Here is a 22,604-nt window from a genome sequence, read left to right on the forward strand (position 1 = left end):
CTAACACCTGATACCTAGTCTAACATCTGATACCTAGTCTATCACCTGATACCTAGTCTATCACGTGATACCTGATACCTAGTCTATCACCTGACACCTGATACCTAGTCTATCACCTGATATCTAGTCTATCACCTGATACCTAGTCTATCACTTGATATCTAGTCTATCACCTGATACCTAGTCTAACACCTGATACCTAGTCTATCACCTGATACCTGATACCTAGTCTATCTCCTGACACCTGATACCTAGTCTATCACCTGATATCTAGTCTATCACCTGATACCTAGTCTATCACTTGATATCTAGTCTATCACCTGATACCTAGTCTAACACCTGATACCTAGTCTATCACCGAATATCTAGTCTATCACCTGACACCTGATACCTAGTCTATCAACTGATACCTAGTCTAACATCTGATACCTAGTCTATCACCTGATACCTAGTCTATCACCTGATACATAGTCTATCACCTGATACCTAGTCTAACATCTGATACCTAGTCTATCACCTGACACCTGACACCTAGTCTATTACCTGATACCTAGTCTATCACCTGATACCTAGTCAAACACCTGATACCTAGTCTAACACCTGATACCTAGTCTATCACCAGATACCTAGTAAATCACCTGATACCTAGTCTATCACCTGATACCTAGTCTAACACCTGATACCTAGTCTAACACCTGATACCTAGTCTAACACCTGATACCTAGTCTAACATCTGATACCTAGTCTATCACCTGATACCTAGTCTATCACGTGATACATGATACCTAGTCTATCACCTGACACGTGATACCTAGTCTATCACCTGATATCTAGTCTATCACCTGATACGTAGTCTATCACTTGATATCTAGTCTATCACCTGATACCTAGTTTAACACCTGATACCTAGTCTATCACCTGATACCTGATACCTAGTCTATCACCTGACACCTGATACCTAGTCTATCACCTGATATCTAGTCTATCACCTGATACCTAGTCTATCACTTGATATCTAGTCTATCACCTGATACCTAGTCTATCACTTGATATCTAGTCTATCACCTGATACCTAGTCTAAAACCTGATACCTAGTCTATCACCGAATATCTAGTCTATCACCTGATACCTAGTCTAACACCTGATACCTGATACCAAATTTATTACATGATACCTAGTCTAACATCTGATACCTAGTCTATCACCTGATATCTAGTCTATCACCTGATACCTAGTCTAACACCTGATACCTAGTCTATCACCTGATACCTAGTCTATCACCTGATACCTAGTCTATCACCTGATACCTAGTCTAACACCTGATACCTGATACCTAGTCTATCACATGATACCTAGTCTAACATCTGATACCTAGTCTATCACCTGATATCTAGTCTATCACCTGATACCTAGTCTAACACCTGATACCTAGTCTATCACCTGATACCTAGTCTATCACCTGATACCTAGTCTAACACCTGATACCTAGTCTATCACCTGATATCTAGTCTATCACCTGACAACTGATACCTAGTCTATCACCTGATACCTAGTCTAACATCTGATACCTAGTCTAACACCTGAGACCTAGTCTATCACCTGATACCTAGTCTATCACCTGATACCTAGTCTAACACCTGATACCTAGTCTAACACCTGATACCTAGTCTAACACCTGATACCTAGTCTATCACCTGATACCTAGTCTAACACCTGCTACCTAGTCTATCACCTGACACCTAGTCTATCACCTGACACCTGATACCTAGTCTATCACCTGATATCTAGTCTATCACCTGATACCTAGTCTAACATCTGATACCAATTATATCACCTGATATCTAGTCTATCACCTGATACCTAGTCTAACACCTGATACCTAGTCTAACACCTGATACCTAGTCTATCAACTGAAATCTAGTCTGTCACCTGATACCTAGTCTATCACCTGATTCCTAGTCTATCACCTGAAACCTAGTCTATCACCTGATACCTAGTCTATCACCTGATACCTAGTCTAACACCTGATACCTAGTCTAACACCTGATACCTAGTCTATCACCTGAGACCTAGTCTAACACCTGATACCTAGTCTAACACCTGATACCTAGTCTAACACCTGATACCTAGTCTATCACCTGATACCTAGTCTATCACCTGATACCTAGTCTAACACCTGATACCTAGTCTATCACCTGATACCTAGTCTAACACCTGAAACCTAGTCTAACACCTGATACTTCATCTAACACCTGATACCTAGTCAAACACCTGATACCTAGTCAAAAACCTGATACCTAGTCTAACACCTGATACCTAGTCTATCACCAGATACCTAGTCTATCACCTGATACCTAGTCTAACATCTGATACCTAGTCTATCACCTGATACCTAGTCTAACACCTGATACCTAGTCTATCACCTGATACCTAGTCTATCACCTGATACCTGATACCTAGTCTATCACCTGACACCTGATACCTAGTCTATCACCTGATACCTAGTCTATCACCTGATACCTGATACCTAGTCTATCACCTGACACCTGATACCTAGTCTATCACCTGATATCTAGTCTATCACCTGATACCTAGTCTAACACCTGATACCTAGTCTATCACCTGATACCTAGTCTATCACTTGATATCTAGTCTATCACCGGATACCTAGTCTGACACCTGATACCTAGTCTATCACCTGATATCTAGTCTATCACCTGACACCTGATACCGAGTCTATCACCTGATACCTAGTCTATCACCTGATACCTAGTCTAACACCTGATACCTAGTCTATCACCTGATACCTAGTCTAACACCTGATACCTAGTCTAACACCTGATACCTAGTCTAACACCTGCTACCTAGTCTATCACCTGCTACCTAGTCTATCACCTGATACCTAGTCTATCACTTGATATCTAGTCTATCACCTGATACCTAGTCTAACACCTGATACCTAGTCTATCACCTGATATCTAGTCTATCACCTGACACCTGATACCTAGTCTATCACCTGATACCTAGTCTATCACCTGATACCTAGTCTAACACCTGCTACCTAGTCTATCACCTGATACCTAGTCTATCACCTGATACCTAGTCTAACACCTGATACCTAGTCTATCACCTGATACCTAGTCTAACACCTGATACCTAGTCTAACACCTGATACCTAGTCTAACACCTGATACCTAGTCTATCACCTGATACCTAGTCTAACACCTGCTACCTAGTCTATCACCTGATACCTAGTCTATCACCTGATACCTAGTCTAACACCTGATACCTAGTCTATCACCTGATACCTAGTCTAACACCTGATACCTAGTCTAACACCTGATACCTAGTCTAACACCTGATACCTAGTCTAACACCTGATACCTAGTCTATCACCTGATACCTAGTCTAACACCTGCTACCTAGTCTAACACCTGATACCTAGTCTAACACCTGATACCTAGTCTATCACCTGATACCTAGTTTAACACCTGATACCTAGTCTATCACCTGATACCTGATACCTAGTCTATCACCTGACACCTGATACCTAGTCTATCACCTGATATCTAGTCTATCACCTGATACCTAGTCTATCACTTGATATCTAGTCTATCACCTGATACCTAGTCTATCACTTGATATCTAGTCTATCACCTGATACCTAGTCTAAAACCTGATACCTAGTCTATCACCGAATATCTAGTCTATCACCTGATACCTAGTCTAACACCTGATACCTGATACCAAATTTATTACATGATACCTAGTCTAACATCTGATACCTAGTCTATCACCTGATATCTAGTCTATCACCTGATACCTAGTCTAACACCTGATACCTAGTCTATCACCTGATACCTAGTCTATCACCTGATACCTAGTCTATCACCTGATACCTAGTCTAACACCTGATACCTGATACCTAGTCTATCACATGATACCTAGTCTAACATCTGATACCTAGTCTATCACCTGATATCTAGTCTATCACCTGATACCTAGTCTAACACCTGATACCTAGTCTATCACCTGATACCTAGTCTATCACCTGATACCTAGTCTAACACCTGATACCTAGTCTATCACCTGATATCTAGTCTATCACCTGACAACTGATACCTAGTCTATCACCTGATACCTAGTCTAACATCTGATACCTAGTCTAACACCTGAGACCTAGTCTATCACCTGATACCTAGTCTATCACCTGATACCTAGTCTAACACCTGATACCTAGTCTAACACCTGATACCTAGTCTAACACCTGATACCTAGTCTAACACCTGATACCTAGTCTATCACCTGATACCTAGTCTAACACCTGCTACCTAGTCTATCACCTGACACCTAGTCTATCACCTGACACCTGATACCTAGTCTATCACCTGATATCTAGTCTATCACCTGATACCTAGTCTAACATCTGATACCAATTATATCACCTGATATCTAGTCTATCACCTGATACCTAGTCTAACACCTGATACCTAGTCTAACACCTGATACCTAGTCTATCAACTGAAATCTAGTCTGTCACCTGATACCTAGTCTATCACCTGATTCCTAGTCTATCACCTGAAACCTAGTCTATCACCTGATACCTAGTCTATCACCTGATACCTAGTCTAACACCTGATACCTAGTCTAACACCTGATACCTAGTCTATCACCTGAGACCTAGTCTAACACCTGATACCTAGTCTAACACCTGATACCTAGTCTAACACCTGATACCTAGTCTATCACCTGATACCTAGTCTATCACCTGATACCTAGTCTAACACCTGATACCTAGTCTATCACCTGATACCTAGTCTAACACCTGAAACCTAGTCTAACACCTGATACTTCATCTAACACCTGATACCTAGTCAAACACCTGATACCTAGTCAAAAACCTGATACCTAGTCTAACACCTGATACCTAGTCTATCACCAGATACCTAGTCTATCACCTGATACCTAGTCTAACATCTGATACCTAGTCTATCACCTGATACCTAGTCTAACACCTGATACCTAGTCTATCACCTGATACCTAGTCTATCACCTGATACCTGATACCTAGTCTATCACCTGACACCTGATACCTAGTCTATCACCTGATACCTAGTCTATCACCTGATACCTGATACCTAGTCTATCACCTGACACCTGATACCTAGTCTATCACCTGATATCTAGTCTATCACCTGATACCTAGTCTAACACCTGATACCTAGTCTATCACCTGATACCTAGTCTATCACTTGATATCTAGTCTATCACCGGATACCTAGTCTGACACCTGATACCTAGTCTATCACCTGATATCTAGTCTATCACCTGACACCTGATACCGAGTCTATCACCTGATACCTAGTCTATCACCTGATACCTAGTCTAACACCTGATACCTAGTCTATCACCTGATACCTAGTCTAACACCTGATACCTAGTCTAACACCTGATACCTAGTCTAACACCTGCTACCTAGTCTATCACCTGCTACCTAGTCTATCACCTGATACCTAGTCTATCACTTGATATCTAGTCTATCACCTGATACCTAGTCTAACACCTGATACCTAGTCTATCACCTGATATCTAGTCTATCACCTGACACCTGATACCTAGTCTATCACCTGATACCTAGTCTATCACCTGATACCTAGTCTAACACCTGCTACCTAGTCTATCACCTGATACCTAGTCTATCACCTGATACCTAGTCTAACACCTGATACCTAGTCTATCACCTGATACCTAGTCTAACACCTGATACCTAGTCTAACACCTGATACCTAGTCTAACACCTGATACCTAGTCTATCACCTGATACCTAGTCTAACACCTGCTACCTAGTCTATCACCTGATACCTAGTCTATCACCTGATACCTAGTCTAACACCTGATACCTAGTCTATCACCTGATACCTAGTCTAACACCTGATACCTAGTCTAACACCTGATACCTAGTCTAACACCTGATACCTAGTCTAACACCTGATACCTAGTCTATCACCTGATACCTAGTCTAACACCTGATACCTAGTCTATCACCTGATACCTAGTCTAACATCTGATACCTAGTTTATCACCTGATACCTAGTCTATCACCTGACACCTGATACCTAGTCTATCAACTGAAATCTAGTCTGTCACCTGATACCTAGTCTAACACCTGATACCTAGTCTAACACCTGATACTTCATCTAACACCTGATACCTAGTCAAACACCTGATACCTAGTCAAAAACCTGATACCTAGTCTAACACCTGATACCTAGTCTATCACCAGATACCTAGTCTATCACCTGATACCTAGTCTAACATCTGATACCTAGTCTATCACCTGATACCTAGTCTAACACCTGATACCTAGTCTATCACCTGATACCTAGTCTATCACCTGATACCTGATACCTAGTCTATCACCTGACACCTGATACCTAGTCTATCACCTGATACCTAGTCTATCACCTGATACCTGATACCTAGTCTATCACCTGACACCTGATACCTAGTCTATCACCTGATATCTAGTCTATCACCTGATACCTAGTCTAACACCTGATACCTAGTCTATCACCTGATACCTAGTCTATCACTTGATATCTAGTCTATCACCGGATACCTAGTCTGACACCTGATACCTAGTCTATCACCTGATATCTAGTCTATCACCTGACACCTGATACCGAGTCTATCACCTGATACCTAGTCTATCACCTGATACCTAGTCTAACACCTGATACCTAGTCTATCACCTGATACCTAGTCTAACACCTGATACCTAGTCTAACACCTGATACCTAGTCTAACACCTGATACCTAGTCTAACACCTGATACCTAGTCTATCACCTGCTACCTAGTCTATCACCTGATACCTAGTCTATCACTTGATATCTAGTCTATCACCTGATACCTAGTCTAACACCTGATACCTAGTCTATCACCTGATATCTAGTCTATCACCTGACACCTGATACCTAGTCTATCACCTGATACCTAGTCTATCACCTGATACCTAGTCTAACACCTGCTACCTAGTCTATCACCTGATACCTAGTCTATCACCTGATACCTAGTCTAACACCTGATACCTAGTCTATCACCTGATACCTAGTCTAACACCTGATACCTAGTCTAACACCTGATACCTAGTCTAACACCTGATACCTAGTCTATCACCTGATACCTAGTCTAACACCTGCTACCTAGTCTATCACCTGATACCTAGTCTATCACCTGATACCTAGTCTAACACCTGATACCTAGTCTATCACCTGATACCTAGTCTAACACCTGATACCTAGTCTAACACCTGATACCTAGTCTAACACCTGATACCTAGTCTAACACCTGATACCTAGTCTATCACCTGATACCTAGTCTAACACCTGATACCTAGTCTATCACCTGATACCTAGTCTAACATCTGATACCTAGTTTATCACCTGATACCTAGTCTATCACCTGACACCTGATACCTAGTCTATCAACTGAAATCTAGTCTGTCACCTGATACCTAGTCTAACACCTGATACCTAGTCTAACACCTGATACTTCATCTAACACCTGATACCTAGTCAAACACCTGATACCTAGTCAAAAACCTGATACGTAGTCTAACACCTGATACCTAGTCTATCACCAGATACCTAGTCTATCACCTGATACCTAGTCTAACATCTGATACCTAGTCTATCACCTGATACCTAGTCTAACACCTGATACCTAGTCTATCACCTGATACCTAGTCTATCACCTGATACCTGATACCTAGTCTATCAAATGACACCTGATACCTAGTCTATCACCTGATACCTAGTCTATCACCTGATACCTGATACCTAGTCTATCACCTGACACCTGATACCTAGTCTATCACCTGATATCTAGTCTATCACCTGATACCTAGTCTAACACCTGATACCTAGTCTATCACCTGATACCTAGTCTATCACTTGATATCTAGTCTATCACCGGATACCTAGTCTGACACCTGATACCTAGTCTATCACCTGATATCTAGTCTATCACCTGACACCTGATACCGAGTCTATCACCTGATACCTAGTCTATCACCTGATACCTAGTCTAACACCTGATACCTAGTCTATCACCTGATACCTAGTCTAACACCTGATACCTAGTCTAACACCTGATACCTAGTCTAACACCTGATACCTTGTCTAACACCTGCTACCTAGTCTATCACCTGCTACCTAGTCTATCACCTGATACCTAGTCTATCACTTGATATCTAGTCTATCACCTGATACCTAGTCTAACACCTAATACCTAGTCTATCACCTGATATCTAGTCTATCACCTGACACCTGATACCTAGTCTATCACCTGATACCTAGTCTATCACCTGATACCTAGTCTAACACCTGATACCTAGTCTATCACCTGATACCTAGTCTATCACCTGATACCTAGTCTATCACCTGATACCTAGTGTAACATCTGATACCTAGTCTATCACCTGACACCTAGTCTATCACCTGACACCTGACACCTAGTCTATCACCTGATACCTAGTCTATCACCTGATACCTAGTCTAACACCTGATACCTAGTCTAACACCTGATACCTAGTCTATCACCTGACACCTGATACCTAGTCTATCACCTGATATCTAGTCTATCACCTGATACCTAGTCTAACATCTGATACCAATTATATCACCTGATATCTAGTCTATCACCTGATACCTAGTCTAACACCTGCTACCTAGTCTATCACCTGATACCTAGTCTATCACCTGATACCTAGTCTAACACCTGATACCTAGTCTATCACCTGATACCTAGTCTAACACCTGATACCTAGTCTAACACCTGATACCTAGTCTAACACCTGATACCTAGTCTAACACCTGATACCTAGTCTATCACCTGATACCTAGTCTAACACCTGATACCTAGTCTAACACCTGATACCTAGTCTATCACCTGACACCTGATACCTAGTCTATCACCTGAAACCTAGTCTATCACCTGATACCTAGTCTAACATCTGATACCTAGTTTATCACCTGATACCTAGTCTATCACCTGACACCTGATACCTAGTCTATCAACTGAAATCTAGTCTGTCACCTGATACCTAGTCTAACACCTGATACCTAGTCTAACACCTGATACTTCATCTAACACCTGATACCTAGTCAAACACCTGATACCTAGTCAAAAACCTGATACCTAGTCTAACACCTGATACCTAGTCTATCACCTGATACCTAGTCTATCACCTGATACCTGATACCTAGTCTATCACCTGACACCTGATACCTAGTATATCACCTGATATCTAGTCTACCACCTGATACCTAGTCTAACACCTGATACCTAGTCTATCACCTGATACCTAGTCTATCACTTGATATCTAGTCTATCACCGGATACCTAGTCTGACACCTGATACCTAGTCTATCACCTGATATCTAGTCTATCACCTGACACCTGATACCGAGTCTATCACCTGATACCTAGTCTATCACCTGATACCTAGTCTAACACCTGATACCTAGTCTAACACCTGATACCTAGTCTAACACCTGATACCTAGTCTAACACCTGATACCTAGTCTATCACCTGATACCTAGTCTATCACCTGATACCTAGTCTAACACCTGATACCTAGTCTATCACCTGATACCTAGTCTATCACCTGATACCTAGTCTATCACCTGATACCTAGTGTAACATCTGATACCTAGTCTATCACCTGACACCTAGTCTATCACCTGACACCTGACACCTAGTCTATCACCTGATACCTAGTCTATCACCTGATACCTAGTCTAACACCTGATACCTAGTCTAACACCTGATACCTAGTCTATCACCTGACACCTGAAACCTAGTCTATCACCTGATATCTAGTCTATCACCTGATACCTAGTCTAACATCTGATACCAATTATATCACCTGATATCTAGTCTATCACCTGATACCTAGTCTAACACCTGCTACCTAGTCTATCACCTGATACCTAGTCTATCACCTGATACCTAGTCTAACACCTGATACCTAGTCTATCACCTGATACCTAGTCTAACACCTGATACCTAGTCTAACACCTGATACCTAGTCTAACACCTGATACCTAGTCTAACACCTGATACCTAGTCTATCACCTGATACCTAGTCTAACACCTGATACCTAGTCTAACACCTGATACCTAGTCTATCACCTGACACCTGATACCTAGTCTATCACCTGAAACCTAGTCTATCACCTGATACCTAGTCTAACATCTGATACCTAGTTTATCACCTGATACCTAGTCTATCACCTGACACCTGATACCTAGTCTATCAACTGAAATCTAGTCTGTCACCTGATACCTAGTCTAACACCTGATACCTAGTCTAACACCTGATACTTCATCTAACACCTGATACCTAGTCAAACACCTGATACCTAGTCAAAAACCTGATACCTAGTCTAACACCTGATACCTAGTCTATCACCTGATACCTAGTCTATCACCTGATACCTGATACCTAGTCTATCACCTGACACCTGATACCTAGTATATCACCTGATATCTAGTCTACCACCTGATACCTAGTCTAACACCTGATACCTAGTCTATCACCTGATACCTAGTCTATCACTTGATATCTAGTCTATCACCGGATACCTAGTCTGACACCTGATACCTAGTCTATCACCTGATATCTAGTCTATCACCTGACACCTGATACCGAGTCTATCACCTGATACCTAGTCTATCACCTGATACCTAGTCTAACACCTGATACCTAGTCTAACACCTGATACCTAGTCTATCACCTGACACCTGATACCTAGTCTATCACCTGATATCTAGTCTATCACCTGATACCTAGTCTAACATCTGATACCAATTATATCACCTGATATCTAGTCTATCACCTGATACCTAGTCTAACACCTGCTACCTAGTCTATCACCTGATACCTAGTCTATCACCTGATACCTAGTCTAACACCTGATACCTAGTCTAACACCTGATACCTAGTCTAACACCTGATACCTAGTCTAACACCTGATACCTAGTCTAACACCTGATACCTAGTCTAACACCTGATACCTAGTCTATCACCTGATACCTAGTCTAACACCTGATACCTAGTCTAACACCTGATACCTAGTCTATCACCTGACACCTGATACCTAGTCTATCACCTGAAAACTAGTCTATCACCTGATACCTAGTCTAACATCTGATACCTAGTTTATCACCTGATACCTAGTCTATCACCTGACACCTGATACCTAGTCTATCAACTGAAATCTAGTCTGTCACCTGATACCTAGTCTAACACCTGATACCTAGTCTAACACCTGATACTTCATCTAACACCTGATACCTAGTCAAACACCTGATACCTAGTCAAAAACCTGATACCTAGTCTAACACCTGATACCTAGTCTATCACCAGATACCTAGTCTATCACCTGATACCTAGTCTAACATCTGATACCTAGTCTATCACCTGATACCTAGTCTAACACCTGATACCTAGTCTATCACCTGATACCTAGTCTATCACCTGATACCTGATACCTAGTCTATCACCTGACACCTGATACCTAGTCTATCACCTGATACCTAGTCTATCACCTGATACCTGATACCTAGTCTATCACCTGACACCTGATACCTAGTCTATCACCTGATATCTAGTCTATCACCTGATACCTAGTCTAACACCTGATACCTAGTCTATCACCTGATACCTAGTCTATCACTTGATATCTAGTCTATCACCGGATACCTAGTCTGACACCTGATACCTAGTCTATCACCTGATATCTAGTCTATCACCTGACACCTGATACCGAGTCTATCACCTGATACCTAGTCTATCACCTGATACCTAGTCTAACACCTGATACCTAGTCTATCACCTGATACCTAGTCTAACACCTGATACCTAGTCTAACACCTGATACCTAGTCTAACACCTGATACCTTGTCTAACACCTGCTACCTAGTCTATCACCTGCTCCCTAGTCTATCACCTGATACCTAGTCTATCACTTGATATCTAGTCTATCACCTGATACCTAGTCTAACACCTAATACCTAGTCTATCACCTGATATCTAGTCTATCACCTGACACCTGATACCTAGTCTATCACCTGATACCTAGTCTATCACCTGATACCTAGTCTAACACCTGATACCTAGTCTATCACCTGATACCTAGTCTATCACCTGATACCTAGTCTATCACCTGATACCTAGTGTAACATCTGATACCTAGTCTATCACCTGACACCTGACACCTAGTCTATCACCTGATACCTAGTCTATCACCTGATACCTAGTCTAACACCTGATACCTAGTCTAACACCTGATACCTAGTCTATCACCTGACACCTGAAACCTAGTCTATCACCTGATATCTAGTCTATCACCTGATACCTAGTCTAACATCTGATACCAATTATATCACCTGATATCTAGTCTATCACCTGATACCTAGTCTAACACCTGCTACCTAGTCTATCACCTGATACCTAGTCTATCACCTGATACCTAGTCTAACACCTGATACCTAGTCTATCACCTGATACCTAGTCTAACACCTGATACCTAGTCTAACACCTGATACCTAGTCTAACACCTGATACCTAGTCTAACACCTGATACCTAGTCTATCACCTGATACCTAGTCTAACACCTGATACCTAGTCTAACACCTGATACCTAGTCAATCACCTGACACCTGATACCTAGTCTATCACCTGAAACCTAGTCTATCACCTGATACCTAGTCTAACATCTGATACCTAGTTTATCACCTGATACCTAGTCTATCACCTGACACCTGATACCTAGTCTATCAACTGAAATCTAGTCTGTCACCTGATACCTAGTCTAACACCTGATACCTAGTCAAACACCTGATACCTAGTCAAAAACCTGATACCTAGTCTAACACCTGATACCTAGTCTATCACCTGATACCTAGTCTATCACCTGATACCTGATACCTAGTCTATCACCTGACACCTGATACCTAGTATATCACCTGATATCTAGTCTACCACCTGATACCTAGTCTAACACCTGATACCTAGTCTATCACCTGATACCTAGTCTATCACTTGATATCTAGTCTATCACCGGATACCTAGTCTGACACCTGATACCTAGTCTATCACCTGATATCTAGTCTATCACCTGACACCTGATACCGAGTCTATCACCTGATACCTAGTCTATCACCTGATACCTAGTCTAACACCTGATACCTAGTCTAACACCTGATACCTAGTCTATCACCTGACACCTGATACCTAGTCTATCACCTGATATCTAGTCTATCACCTGATACCTAGTCTAACATCTGATACCAATTATATCACCTGATATCTAGTCTATCACCTGATACCTAGTCTAACACCTGCTACCTAGTCTATCACCTGATACCTAGTCTATCACCTGATACCTAGTCTAACACCTGATACCTAGTCTATCACCTGATACCTAGTCTAACACCTGATACCTAGTCTAACACCTGATACCTAGTCTAACACCTGATACCTAGTCTAACACCTGATACCTAGTCTATCACCTGATACCTAGTCTAACACCTGATACCTAGTCTAACACCTGATACCTAGTCTATCACCTGACACCTGATACCTAGTCTATCACCTGAAAACTAGTCTATCACCTGATACCTAGTCTAACATCTGATACCTAGTTTATCACCTGATACCTAGTCTATCACCTGACACCTGATACCTAGTCTATCAACTGAAATCTAGTCTGTCACCTGATACCTAGTCTAACACCTGATACCTAGTCTAACACCTGATACTTCATCTAACACCTGATACCTAGTCAAACACCTGATACCTAGTCAAAAACCTGATACCTAGTCTAACACCTGATACCTAGTCCATCACCTGATACCTAGTCTATCACCTGATACCTGATACCTAGTCTATCACCTGACACCTGATACCTAGTATATCACCTGATATCTAGTCTATCACCTGATACCTAGTCTAACACCTGATACCTAGTCTATCACCTGATACCTAGTCTATCACCTGATACCTAGTCTATCACTTGATATCTAGTCTATCACCGGATACCTAGTCTGACACCTGATACCTAGTCTATCACCTGATATCTAGTCTATCACCTGACACCTGATACCGAGTCTATCACCTGATACCTAGTCTATCACCTGATACCTAGTCTAACACCTGATACCTAGTCTATCACCTGATACCTAGTCTAACACCTGATACCTAGTCTAACACCTGATACCTAGTCTAACACCTGATACCTTGTCTAACACCTGCTACCCAGTCTATCACCTGCTACCTAGTCTATCACCTGATACCTAGTCTATCACTTGATATCTAGTCTATCACCTGATACCTAGTCTAACACCTAATACCTAGTCTATCACCTGATATCTAGTCTATCACCTGACACCTGATACCTAGTCTATCACCTGATACCTAGTCTATCACCTGATACCTAGTCTAACACCTGATACCTAGTCTATCACCTGATACCTAGTCTATCACCTGATACCTAGTCTATCACCTGATACCTAGTGTAACATCTGATACCTAGTCTATCACCTGACACCTGACACCTAGTCTATCACCTGATACCTAGTCTATCACCTGATACCTAGTCTAACACCTGATACCTAGTCTAACACCTGATACCTAGTCTATCACCTGACACCTGATACCTAGTCTATCACCTGATATCTAGTCTATCACCTGATACCTAGTCTAACATCTGATACCAATTATATCACCTGATATCTAGTCTATCACCTGATACCTAGTCTAACACCTGCTACCTAGTCTATCACCTGATACCTAGTCTATCACCTGATACCTAGTCTAACACCTGCTACCTAGTCTATCACCTGATACCTAGTCTATCACCTGATACCTAGTCTAACACCTGATACCTAGTCTATCACCTGATACCTAGTCTAACACCTGATACCTAGTCTAACACCTGATACCTAGTCTAACACCTGATACCTAGTCTAACACCTGATACCTAGTCTATCACCTGATACCTAGTCTAACACCTGATACCTAGTCTAACACCTGATACCTAGTCTAACACCTGATACCTAGTCTAACACCTGATACCTAGTCTATCACCTGATACCTAGTCTAACACCTGATACCTAGTCTAACACCTGATACCTAGTCTATCACCTGACACCTGATACCTAGTCTATCACCTGATACCTAGTCTATCACCTGATACCTAGTCTAACATCTGATACCTAGTTTATCACCTGATACCTAGTCTATCACCTGACACCTGATACCTAGTCTATCAACTGAAATCTAGTCTGTCACCTGATACCTAGTCTAACACCTGATACCTAGTCTAACACCTGATACTTCATCTAACACCTGATACCTAGTCAAACACCTGATACCTAGTCAAAAACCTGATACCTAGTCTAACACCTGATACCTAGTCTATCACCAGATACCTAGTCTATCACCTGATACCTAGTCTAACATCTGATACCTAGTCTATCACCTGATACCTAGTCTAACACCTGATACCTAGTCTATCACCTGATACCTAGTCTATCACCTGATACCTGATACCTAGTCTATCACCTGACACCTGATACCTAGTCTATCACCTGATACCTAGTCTATCACCTGATACCTGATACCTAGTCTATCACCTGACACCTGATACCTAGTCTATCACCTGATATCTAGTCTATCACCTGATACCTAGTCTAACACCTGATACCTAGTCTATCACCTGATACCTAGTCTATCACTTGATATCTAGTCTATCACTGGATACCTAGTCTGACACCTGATACCTAGTCTATCACCTGATATCTAGTCTATCACCTGATACCTAGTCTAACACCTGATACCTAGTCTATCACCTGATACATAGTCTAACACCTGATACCTAGTCTAACACCTGATACCTAGTCTAACACCTGATACCTAGTCTAACACCTGATACCTAGTCTAACACCTGCTACCTAGTCTATCACCTGCTACCTAGTCTATCACCTGATACCTAGTCTATCACTTGATATCTAGTCTATCACCTGATACCTAGTCTAACACCTGATACCTAGTCTATCACCTGATATCTAGTCTATCACCTGACACCTGATACCTAGTCTATCACCTGATACCTAGTCTATCACCTGATACCTAGTCTAACACCTGCTACCTAGTCTATCACCTGATACCTAGTCTATCACCTGATACCTAGTCTAACACCTGATACCTAGTCTATCACCTGATACCTAGTCTAACACCTGATACCTAGTCTAACACCTGATACCTAGTCTAACACCTGATACCTAGTCTATCACCTGATACCTAGTCTAACACCTGATACCTAGTCTATCACCTGATACCTAGTCTATCACCTGATACCTAGTCTAACACCTGATACCTAGTCTATCACCTGATACCTAGTCTAACACCTGATACCTAGTCTAACACCTGATACCTAGTCTAACACCTGATACCTAGTCTAACACCTGATACCTAGTCTATCACCTGATACCTAGTCTAACACCTGATACCTAGTCTATCACCTGACACCTAGTCTAACACCTGATACATAGTCTATCACCTGACACCTGATACCTAGTCTATCACCTGATACCTAGTCTATCACCTGATACCTAGTCTATCACCTGATACCTAGTCTATCACCTGATACCTAGTCTAACACCTGATACCTAGTCTATCACCTGATACCTAGTCTAACACCTGATACCTAGTCTAACACCTGATACTTCATCTAACACCTGATACCTAGTCAAACACCTGATACCTAGTCAAACACCTGATACCTAGTCTAACACCTGATACCTAGTCTATCACCAGATACCTAGTCTATCACCTGATACCTAGTCTAACATCTGATACCTAGTCTATCACCTGATACCTAGTCTAACACCTGATACCTAGTCTATCACCTGATACCTAGTCTATCACCTGATACCTGATACCTAGTCTATCACCTGACACTTGATACCTAGTCTATCACCTGATACCTAGTCTATCACCTGATACCTGATACCTAGTCTATCACCTGACACCTGATACCTAGTCTATCACCTGATATCTAGTCTATCACCTGACACCTAGTCTAACACCTGATACCTAGTCTATCACCTGATACCTAGTCTATCACTTGATATCTAGTCTATCACCTGATACCTAGTCTAACACCTGATACCTAGTCTATCACCTGATACCTAGTCTATCACCTGATACCTAGTCTATCACCTGATACCTAGTCTATCACTTGATATCTAGTCTATCACCTGATACCTAGTCTAACACCTGATACCTAGTCTATCACCTGATACCTAGTCTATCACCTGCTACCTAGTCTATCACCTGCTACCTAGTCTATCACCTGATACCTAGTCTATCACTTGATATCTAGTCTATCACCTGATACCTAGTCTATCACCTGATACCTAGTCTATCACCTGATACCTAGTCTAACACCTCTGATCACACTGCTAGCTAGTCTAACACCTCTGATCACACTGCTAGCTAGTCTAACACCTCTGATCACACTGCTAGCTAGTCTAACACCTCTGATCACACTGCTAGCTAGTCTAAAACCTCTGAACACACTGTTAGCTAGTCTAAAACCTCTGATCACACTGCTAGCTAGTCTAACACCTCTGAACACACTGCTAGCTAGTCTAACAGCTGTTAGTTGGTTTTTCATAGCCCAGCATTCAGAGGTTGAGACAGCAGGTGCAGTAGAGAGAGAGATGCGTGTGTGTGTGGCAGGCTAGCTGATACAGCATTTGTTTAATGAGCATGTCTCCCTGGGATCCTGTCGTAGGAGGACGGTTCCTCATTTTATATTTATTAATACTGCCAGCTATGCAAGCATTTAATACTACTGTACTGTACCAACTAAAACTACACATCTAATCTACAGACACAAATACAAGCATGTTACCCTGACAACAGAGGGAACGAGAAAATCATCTGTCACAACCTAAACGTCCCAGGCACCAGCATGCTTCTCTTGGTTAGGTGAGAAGAGAGAGAGGTGTGGTGTGTCTGTCACAACCTAAATGTCCCAGGCACCAGCATGCTTCTCTTGGTTAGGTGAGAAGAGAGAGAGGTGTGGTGTGTCTGTCACAACCTAACCGTCCCAGGCACCAGACTGCTTCTCTTGGTTAGGTGAGAAGAGAGAGAGGTGTGGTGTGTCTGTCACAACCTAACCGTCCCAGGCACCAGACTGCTTCTCTTGGTTAGGTGAGAAGAGAGAGAGGTGTGGTGTGTCTGTCACAACCTAACCGTCCCTGGCACCAGACTGCTTCTCTTGGTTAGGTGAGAAGAGAGAGAGGTGTGGTGTGTCTGTCACAACTTTAACGTCCCAGGCACCAGCCTGCTTCTCTTGGTTAGGTGAGAAGAGAGAGAGGTGTGTTGTGTCTGTCACAAAAAACACTTTACAAAAACACACAGCGATGATGCTAAACTTTACAAAAACACAGCGTGATGCTACAGTTTACACATGTAAACAGAAATGCTGAGTGCAGGGAAACAGAAGAGAAGAAAATAAATCAAATGTGTTTTTTTTTAAGGTACCTCCCCCCACGCTCCCCAAAAGAAGGATTCCAGAAGAGTGATCTGAGCAGCTAATAGACATGGAACTCCCTGGAGCGTTGTAGGACCTGCAGTACAACAGCAGTTTCAACACGCTCTACACACATGAACAAACCCATAACAAATACAGTATGTTTCAACTGTCTCTACACACATGAACAACTACAGTATGTTTCAACTGTCTCTACACAGATGAACAAACCCAGAACAGCTACAGTATGTTTCAACTGTCTCTACACACATGAACAAACCCAGAACAACTACAGTATGTTTCAACTGTCTCTACACACATGAACAACTACAGTATGTTTCAACTGTCTCTACACAGATGAACATACCCAGAACAACTACAGTATGCTTCAACTGTATCTACACAGATGAACATACCCAGAACAACTACAGTATGCTTCAACTGTCTCTACACAGATGAACGTACCCAGAACGACTACAGTATGTTTCAACTGTCTCTACACAGATGAACATACCCAGAACAACTACAGTATGCTTCAACTGTCTCTACACAGATGAACGTACCCAGAACGACTACAGTATGTTTTCCTGAAACACAACATAGGAAATATGCAATGGCTCAAAGTACATCCTTAACACACTGTAAGTCACCATCCAGGACCTATATAATATGCTGTGTCATTCTATTCAACTTTGGAAAGACCATCAAATTGTCAGAGACTCCAGTCAGCCAAGTCATAGACTGTTCTCTCTGCTACCGCACGTTAAGCGGTACCGGAGCACCAAGTCTAGGACCAAAAGGCTCCTTAACAGCTTCTACCCCCCCCCCCCAAGTGATAAGACAGCTGAACAATTATTCAACTGTCCACACAGACTATTTACATTGGACCCTCCCACCCATTTGTTTTTACACTGCTGCTACTCGCTGTTTATTAGAACAACAAGGCCCACATACATCCTCATTACCATTATACTGAAGAACAACAAGGCCCACATACATCCTCATTACCATTATACTGAAGAACAACAAGGCCCACATACATCCTCATTACCATTATACTGAAGAACAACAAGGCCCACATACATCCTCATTACCATTATACTGAAGAACAACAAGGCCCACATACATCCTCATTACCATTATACTGAAGAACAACAAGCTATCTGACAGACACACAGTCACAGATACACATCACAGTCACAGATACACACCACAGTCACAGATACACTCCACAGTCACAGATATACACCACAGTCACAGATACACATCACAGTCACAGATACACACCACAGTCACAGATACACATCACAGTCACAGATACACATCACAGTCACAGATACACACCACAGTCACAGATACACACCACAGTCACAGATACACACCACAGTCACAGATACACATTACAGTCACAGATACACACCACAGGCACAGATACACACCACAGGCACAGATACACACCACAGTCACAGATACACACCACCGTCACAGATACACACCACAGTCACAGTTACACATCACAGGCACAGTTACGCATCACAGTTACACACCACAGTCACAGATACGCATCACAGTCACAGATACACACCACAGTCACAGTCACACATCACAGGCACAGATACACACCACAGTCACAGATACACACCACAGTCACACATCACAGGCACAGATACACAACACAGTCACAGATACACACCACAGTCACAGATACACATCACATCACAGTCACAGATACACATTACAGTCACAGATACACACCACAGTCACAGATACACATCACAGTTACACACCACACATACAGATAGCAGAAGGTATGCAACAGCTCCACCCTGCAGCATTCTCTGACATACCTCTACCTCTCTCTCTCTCTCTACCTCTCTCCAACAGGAAATCAAACAAGCATATGATTAGAGTTAGACCAACCTTAAAACCATGATCCAGTTTGTGACGTGAACGCTGTCTGTCTGTTTGCTCCCTTGCCTGGCTTAGCTGGGTAACTGTGCTAGAATCGCCATTTTCTGCTATGAGCTGTGGCACATGCTCCTAAAATGATCACAGAACAGTCTTCTGCATGTCTATCGCTCTAGTGTCTCTACCGTACAGCCAGATCTGCTTCCCTGAGTCACAGCACTCATCTCTCTCTCGCTCTCTCTGCTAATGGAGTATAAAGATGGGAGGCTGCCTGCATGCAATCCCCTGACTAACTAGCCTCCACATACAGCAGCACCCACAATCCCTGACTAACTAGCCTCCACATACAACAGCACCCACAATCTCTGAAATAACACAGGCAGAGAGAGGATAATGATTCATCACAAAAAGGGAGGAGGCAGAAAAGAGGAGAGAGGGAAAATCCAGTTGAGATGAAGGAAGAGACAGAGCAGGATTGTGATGCTTACCGTGAACACACAGCCCTCCCTGGTGGAGAGAGGGAACCAGGCAGCCGGTAGGAGACAGGAAGCAGAGGAGGAGGAGGTGGTGGTGCAGGAAGCTGTCGCTGTAGGTGCCGTGCGCACACCACACACACGTACACGCGTGCCTAGCCATGATGCTCTGTGTTGTATGCTGTGAGCTGTGAGCTTGGCTCCCCTTCTGGGGGATGTGTTGAATGCCAGTCTCTGCCTGCCTCCATGCAGCCTCCGTCAGACTCTAGCCCAGCTCCAGACACCCCTGGCCACTGCAGGGTCAGGGCAGCTCCACTCCTCCTCAGCACACAGACACGTCACCACAGAGAGAGAGAGGAGAGAGGGACCCACCATGAGCAACATGGATGTTTATTTATTTATAGCATTACAATAATGAGGAATCCTTTTTATATCTCACCATAAAGAGCTAATTTGACCAGAGATGTCAGTGATTTCAGGCTGTTATATGTGGAAGTAGCCCGGGTGTATTCATCCAGGGCTGTGTTATTATCTGTCTGCATCTCTTATCTGATGTAGGATACAGGGGAGGGAGGGTGCCATTGTGATGGAATACTGATGGAGGATATAGGGGAGGGAGGTTGCCATTGTGATGGAATACTGATGGAGGATACAAGGGAGGGAGGGTGCCATTGTGATGGAATACTGCTGGAGGATACAGGGAGAGGGAGGGTGCCATTGTGATGGAATACTGATGGAGGATACGGGGGGAGGGAGGGTGCCATTGTGATGGAATACTGATGGAGGATATAGGGGAGGGAGGTTGCCATTGTGATGGAATACTGATGGAGGATACAGGGGGAGGGAGGGTGCCATTGTGATGGAATACTGATGGAGGATACAAGGGAGGGAGGTTGCCATTGTGATGGAATACTGATGGAGGATATAGGGGAGGGAGATTGCCATTGTGATGGAATACTGATGGAGGATACAAGGGAGGGAGGGTGCCATTGTGATGGAATACTGATGGAGGATACAAGGGAGGGAGGGTGCCATTGTGATGGAATACACAGTCCTCCGCAGGACAAACTGATCCTGCAGACGGCGTCAGAGAACACATTCTCAGATCAGTCTGATTAGCTGGATGTGATATTTCTCACAAACGCATGACTGAATTCACAACTCTATATGGACGCCACAAGTAGTCAACGTTAAGTAGACGTTAGCTTGTGAGAGTTGTTGTGGAGTGTGTAAGAGCTGTCATGGTATATCTAGAAGCCTAGAGGCTACCCTGGGGACAAAGTAGAGGAAATGAGTTTTAGACACATCCATTATCACAAACACTGTGAATACATTCCTCACTCTAACAGTCGTGGATGGTCTGGAGAAGATCAACAGGTGAACGCTGTTTCTACATGTATTGCAGCCTAACTTTATGGACGGATGAAACACCTGCCAGTGTGGCCACACATACAGCATGTTTGCTAGAAAGCTCATGCATACCGGTATTATGAGACAATAACAGCAATCACATCAGGCTATTTAGGCCTAAATAAGCACGCTCGTGTTTGTATACATGTAGCACCTACCGCGTCGAGTACTTTCTGGACCAATCACATGAAGCGTTAATT

At 42.7% G+C, this 22,604-nt stretch overlaps 1 protein-coding gene across 17 annotated transcripts in view; it reads right to left on the minus strand.

Moving 5' to 3' along the window:
• Positions 1 to 22,571, minus strand: part of jakmip3 (Janus kinase and microtubule interacting protein 3) — a 133,561-nt gene extending 110,990 nt beyond the window's left edge. For 8 of the 17 annotated variants that reach the window (XM_055937012.1, XM_055937006.1, XM_055937003.1 and 5 more), the window contains exon 1: positions 20,534 to 20,981. The gene's annotated coding sequence lies outside the window, so the exon portion shown is untranslated. Of the gene's footprint in view, positions 1 to 20,533; positions 20,984 to 21,009 lie in introns of those variants that run through there. The other 9 variants (XM_055936987.1, XM_055936989.1, XM_055936986.1 and 6 more) reach the window with 3 other exon arrangements.
• Positions 22,572 to 22,604: the final 33 nt, after the last annotated feature.

Source organism: Salvelinus fontinalis, chromosome 1 (genome assembly GCF_029448725.1).
Source record: "Salvelinus fontinalis isolate EN_2023a chromosome 1, ASM2944872v1, whole genome shotgun sequence".
Classification (NCBI taxonomy): Eukaryota; Metazoa; Chordata; class Actinopteri; order Salmoniformes; family Salmonidae; genus Salvelinus; species Salvelinus fontinalis.